At 55.2% G+C, this 6274-nt stretch overlaps 1 protein-coding gene across 1 annotated transcript in view; it reads right to left on the minus strand.

Annotated features, from left to right (window-relative positions):
- Gli2 (GLI family zinc finger 2) overlaps nucleotides 1-6061 on the minus strand; it is a 225992-nt gene extending 219931 nt beyond the window's left edge. Inside the window, exon 1 of the mRNA XM_031380382.1 lies at nucleotides 5585-6061. The gene's annotated coding sequence lies outside the window, so the exon portion shown is untranslated. The remainder of the gene's footprint in view (nucleotides 1-5584) is intronic.
- Nucleotides 6062-6274: the final 213 nt, after the last annotated feature.

Consider the following 6274-nt stretch of genomic DNA (forward strand, 5'->3'; position numbering starts at 1 on the left):
CCCTCTCCCTCTCCTTCTCTCTCTCTCCCTCTCCCTCTCCCTCTCTCTCTCTCTCAGTCTCCTTCCTCCCTCTCTCCCTTCCTCTCTCCCTCCCATCAAAGGCTCGGGTTCTCTAAACTTGAGCCTCTACGGGAAGCACGAGGAAGGAGAACCAGGCGCACGGAGGTTAGGGACACCGTGTCGGCCCCGGGCTCAGGTGGGCACTGTGCCCCAGGCGGGCGCCACGACTTGGCCCTCTGGCCTTCTTCCTATCCGGCCACGAGCAGGGTCCCGGGCGGCTCCCTCCCACCCGCCGCCACAATGCGGCCATTGTTCGCGCGCGCGGAGCGGGCGGACGGGCGGGCGGGCGGGCGCGCAGGTGGGAGGCCGCGGGCGCTCGGGCACGGAATGTTCCCCGGACGGGGCGCGCTCGGCGCCGCCCGGACACGCGGCCTGCGCGGCCCCACGGGGACGGCGGAGCCTCGGAGGGGCGGGGCGGGAAGGGATGGGGCGGGGCGGACGGGCGGCGGTGGGGCGGAGGAGGGAGAGACAAAGAGGAGCAGGGGAGGAAAGGAGGGATGAAGAGGGTATGGGAAGGGGGGCAGGGGAGAAGAAGAAAGTGGAGACAGGAAGGAGAAAATGAACGATGGGGAAGAGAGAGGAAGTTAGGAAGGGGGGAAAAGCACAGAAGAGATGGCAGGGCGGGAGGGAAGGAGCGAGGGAGGGAGGGGGGAACGGGGAAGAAAGAATAAGTGAGACGCACAGCAGCCCCGAGGTATGAGGGTCGAGTAAGACGAGGAAAGAGCAAGAGTTCACCCTCCTACAGAAAAAAAGGACTCCAAGCCCCGCCAAGTCAGCAGCCTTACCACACCCAGGGCTTTGCCTAATTACAGGGTGAAAGCCGGGTCTAGAGGTAGGGAGACACTTAACTGTGTTTCAGGGAAAGCTGAGGGCAGAGACGGCTGTGAGGCAGTCTCTCCTCCACCCATGCCAACCCCTCAGAGCCTGGATCCTGGAGGAAAAGGCTGGGGGCTGCAGCGAGACTAGCCACCGGCCTCTGTGACCCCGTGTTTCACGGTCCCTTGGGTGGGAATCCAATCTGTGGTGGGCCACCCTGTGGTCTTCCTGAGTTCCCTCCCTGGAGGACTGGGACCCTTGGCACCCACAGGGGCGATTCAATCCTAATCCCCTGCTAATGGCTTAAAAAGTTCTCTGAATTTCATTTGCTCGTTTGGGGGTTCATTACATTTTCCACAGATTTGCAGAGCCGAAAGCAGTCAATAAACGCGGACAAAAGTGGCCGAAGCGAAAAAGGCAGAGAATTGGGAAAAGGGGAGATAAAAGTGTTATCTGATCCCAGATCCGCGGGCAGCAAAGGAGCAGGGGCTGCTGGAAGAATCTCAATGGGCCATCACCCTCCTCGGCCTGCCTCCCATTAGTACCAACTCCTCATTCAAGACAATAGCCAAAGCACTAAAAGTGGTTTTCTTATGCTAATGCTGAAACCCAGCACTCAGTTAAAACACACTTCTCAGAAACCTGCCTTTTTAAAAGACACACATGTGAAACACACACCAAAAACAAAAAACAAAAAACAAAAAAAAAAATCAATTCGTTCTATTTAAACGCAGGTCTCAAAAAAAAAAAAAGAAAAGAAAAGAAAAAAGAAAAAAAAATTAATGGGTACTGTCTGGTCACATTTTAAGAAAGTTATTTCCCAGCACATGTATGTTATGTAACACACCAGAAGGAAAAACCTAAGTAGAAACATGACTTCTTCAGTTAGAAGAATTCAGGAGAGTAAGCCTTACCAAGAGAGAGGTCATATCCCTGTATTTTCCCAGGATTTAAAATATGTATGTGTTTTAAAAGTGAGACTTTTGTCACCCTCAAAAATCTAAAAACAATGACCAAAGTTTTTGTTTTCTAAGTCCTTTACGTTTTCCACAAGCCCTCAGATTTGAAAAAAACATTAGTACTGAGTTGGTTCTGTATTTACTTGAAAGCCACGGAGTGGTACACAAGGTGGCCTTCTTTACTCTAGGGTCCTTGCATCAGATGACAGCCAGTGCTGCTAACCTCAGTCCATACCTGCTATTAGCAAACAATGTCAAGAGTACTCATTCTCTTCCCCCCAAACTCTTTAAAAATGAGAGCAGGCTGGGCACTAAATATCTGGGCAGTCTGGCTGTCCACCCAATCTCCGATTCTGCCCCTCCTGATGTTCCAGAATCCCAGAACACAGTCTTTAGTTGGCATTCTTCACATGTCCAAGTCTCAGATGCTTAGTGAAAAGAAGAAAGGAGGGAGCTGCCTCCCTGGGGTTCCCTTTCAAAGGGCCAGGGGCCCAGCAGCTGCAGCTGTCCACAGTGAGGTCCACCTGGCCTTGTGGCCCCTGATGTACCATTTAACAGGCACTGTACAGGTAGACCTCCCACCCTCAACCCCCAGCCTAAAGACAGAGGGAGAGTGGCCCCACCTTGCTCTCTGCGGTTTGCACCAGCAAAGGCCAGCTGCACCCACGAGGTTTGAGGACTCTGTTTTCCGAGCTTTAACAAGCCAGCTGGGTGTGAGTGTGGGGTCACAGCCGCATTCGCAGTGCATACAACAACCTCATGGTCTCATTTAAAGGGAATTGCTAGTGTCTGGGCGCTGAACTTTTCCGGGTGTGGAATGCCGGGGATAGAAGGGTACTTAGTGTAGGCAAATATCCAATTTTGTCTGCCTGCTTGCAGACTGTCCCGGATTCACTAATCCAGCCCCAGGGGCTGCACTGTGTACAGGGCTCTTGTAGAAGTACAAAAAAAAGAGTGAAGTATTTGTGTATTTTTCAGGCTGCAGTGCAAACAAGCCAGCTACAGGACACAGCCTCTGAGACCCCCACAGCAGCTAGGAAATGAGCTTGTGACCAGTAGCCACACACACACACACACACACACACACACACACGCCCTCTTACGATGAAGCAAGTCAAAAAGCACATCTTCTCTCATCACTCGGTGCTCAATGCTCTCCCAAGCCTGCAAGGCCAGAGGAACATCTTGAGAACATGAAGCATCATGGCTAACTCCATCCACACTCGGGAGGTGGTCCTCCTATCCAAGCCTGGCTTGAATCTGGGAGGAGACCTCAGTGCGCCTGAGCTCTGCGAATACTCCCACCATCTCAAGTTCCCACTTAAGCACAAAAACAGATTTAGCAATCCCAGTCCCAATGGATTCATGGGTGAGTCCAGCCCTGGATAGGAAGAGAATTGGCCTCCCATCAGCCTCACCCCAGACAAGGCACAGAGGCAAGAGCGGATCTCCCACGGGACTCACTATTACTACACAGAACCTTCTTCTGTGGGACTCTAAGCCCCCTAGAATCAGGAAACACCTCATGACATGTGGGGGCATCCTAAGTCTTCCTAAATATAATTAATCTTAAAACTCATCAGGTGAGCTTCCCATTCAGCAGGCAGCATCTGAGTAGAAACTGTATCCGGAAGAGGCCATTCCCAACTCTTGGAACCCTCTAGAGAGAAGCAGCAAGTTGGAGAAAGAGAAAGTAAGAAGTAGAGACTCTAGAATTCTAGTGAAGCCTGTGGCAGTTAGGGAGGGCTCTGCATGGTTTAGATTAGGCGTTCTGGGATTAGTGGCCAGGATAGAACAGAAGCTGGGAGAAGGCAAGAACCTCAGAACTCAAGGCAAGCAAGCGTCCAAAATGTTTCCTTCTAGTTGGGGAGAGCAATCCAGGTAGGAACACAATGTATTCCCTCCCTCATTCCAGACCAACTGAGCTCTGGAAGGGGCTAGTGCCCCAGACACACGGAAGCCGACTCAAAAAGGGAAACCGCAGCCGAGGTGAGGAAATGGGCGGGGAGGGGGCTCGAAGGAGAGGTGGCTAGAACAAACAGATAACATCAGGGAGACTTGTGACAAGCCCGCCTATTCCGCCCGCTGTCCCCCCGTGCTGTATATTTTGGATTTCACAGTTTATTTACTTTTCTTTTTTGGCACCGAGCCCCCGGAGCATGCCAATACAATATTTGTTTAAACACTATTTTATGCCGCTTGCGAGGGAAACGTTTACTTTCAAATTCTCCAACATCCCCCAGAGCCTCGTCTGCAAACAGCATATGAGCGTTTTACAACTGTTCCCTTTATCTGAAGCTGTGGGGATTAAACCTTCACACGCCCAGCGAGGGCGGAGGGGCAAGGGGCCCAGGACATCGTGCGGCCACCGAACAGAAAGATGAAGGATGCCCCAACTGGGGAACAGAGAGGTACAGAACCCATCCCCTCCCAGCCTCTGAAGGACGAGACTCAAGAGAAGTCTCTCCTACCCCTGCTCCAACTGGGATCATCTCTGGGAACCACAGGACAGTTACACACACACACACACACACACACACACACACACACACACAAAGAGAGCCGGGAAGGAGAGGCGCCCTGGGGGATCCCCACAAACTCCTTGCGTCTCTGCGGCCAGGTCACTCGAGGTGAGGCGCAAGGGTTCCATCCTTAGCATCCTGGAGCTCTAAAAGTCAGGTTTCCTAGGAAATGAGAGCAAATTTCTGCCGGGCTGAAAAGGAGCCCAGTTGGGTGGACTTTTAGCTCCCGGCGCGGCGGGAGCCCTCTCGAACTCACTCAAGCACACGTTCCCTCCCCCCAACCCCCAATCCCGGAGGAAAAAAAAACCGCTCCCCTCTCTCTAAACCCTTAATAGGATTGGCGCCCAACTCTGTCCGCGCCGCTCCTCATCCATCACACACAGATCAAGTTGCAGTAGTGGATTTTTCAAATTCCTCAGCAAATATACTTGTTGAGAGATTGCTTGGGGGGGGGGGGTGTTAAGTGGGGGCTAGGATGAAAGCGAGGAGTAGGGGGAACCGATCCCTCGGCGAAGGATTACGCGTGGATCCATTCGGGAAGTCAAGGGGGATCTGGAGATCTAGGGTAAGAGAGAAAGGTAAGAAAGCCAGAACCGAGGTCCAGAGACTGGCGGCGGGGGGAAGGGGCAACAGGGTTCACCGAGGGGGAAAGAAGGAAGAAAGAAAAGACTGGGGGCTCCGGGACGCGGACTCGCAGCGCGGAGAAGTGGACTTGCAAGTTTCCAAGTGGCCGGCCGGCGGCTGCAGCACAACGCACAGTCCCACAGGCGCGCTCCCAGCTGCCCATCGAAGGGAGCTTCGGCGCACCCCAGCCCCCACGTCGCCCCCAAACAGTTCCAGGCTCCGAGCGGTGCCACGGGTCAAAGACCGGCCTCCCCGAGCCACCCAAGAACAAGAAGCTCTAGCGCTTCCCCTCAAGGGATGGGCAGAGGTAATAAAATCGACCCCGGCCACGAGTTCTGATCCCCACGATCCTCCTTGAAGCCCTGCCCCTGCTGGACCAGAGCAATAATCAGGGCAGCCCTCTTTGGCCGGCCCCCCTAAAATCAGTGTCACGATCTCCATTCCGGTAACCGGCCGAGAGACACCCCGAAGACAGCACAGCATCTCAGCCGAAGCCTGCCAAGCTAGGAAGTGCTTCACCACCAAGAGTAAGGGGAGGAAAAAAGAAGAAAAGAAAGAAAAGAAAAGAAAAAAGGAGAGGTGGGGAGGCCAATGCAACTTTACCGAGGAGACAAAAGTTTGCCTCTAGCATGCAGGTGGCCTCTAGGGCGCCGGGCACTGGTTGCAGGGCCCCATCCCAACTTGGCTGGAGTGGGGCTGCCGAGTGCGGGGGCTCCGGCCCCCGGGGCGGGGCTGGCCAGGCAGAGGAGGGGACCGAGGCGGGCGGGGGACCCCGGTAGTCCCTAAGGACACCAGGCCAGCAGCTCCGGGCGGCTGCGATGCTACGCACGGCCCGCTCTCCTTCCTCTGGCTCCTCCTCGCCTTCCTCCGCGTCCTCTGTAGCCGCCGCCGCCGCCGCCGCCGCCTCCCGCTCCTCCTCGAAGTCTCATTGATGAGAGGAGTTTGAAAAAAAGTCCGCGGAGCCTTGCTGCCTCGGCAGGCGAACGCCGGCACTCCTGCAATCCATCAGCGTCTCCGGGATGGCGCAGCGCCCCCGCGCGCTGAGCTTGGGCACACCCTGATCGTCGCGTCCTCGGCTTGCCCGCCCCCGCCGCGTGCACCCCGCCTCTGAGGATGGGGGGTGGGGGGGGACGGACACCAACCTGGAGGGGTTTAGCTAGAGGGCGAACGCAGACTCTCCTCCACCCTCAGCTCCAGCAAGGAAAGCACCCCTCCCGGAAAGTTCCAGCTGGGGACCAGACGACCCTAGGAGTTAGGGAGTGGGGGCGGGGGTGACGACCCAGAAGCCACTCT

Source organism: Mastomys coucha, unplaced genomic scaffold (assembly GCF_008632895.1).
Source record: "Mastomys coucha isolate ucsf_1 unplaced genomic scaffold, UCSF_Mcou_1 pScaffold1, whole genome shotgun sequence".
Classification (NCBI taxonomy): Eukaryota; Metazoa; Chordata; class Mammalia; order Rodentia; family Muridae; genus Mastomys; species Mastomys coucha.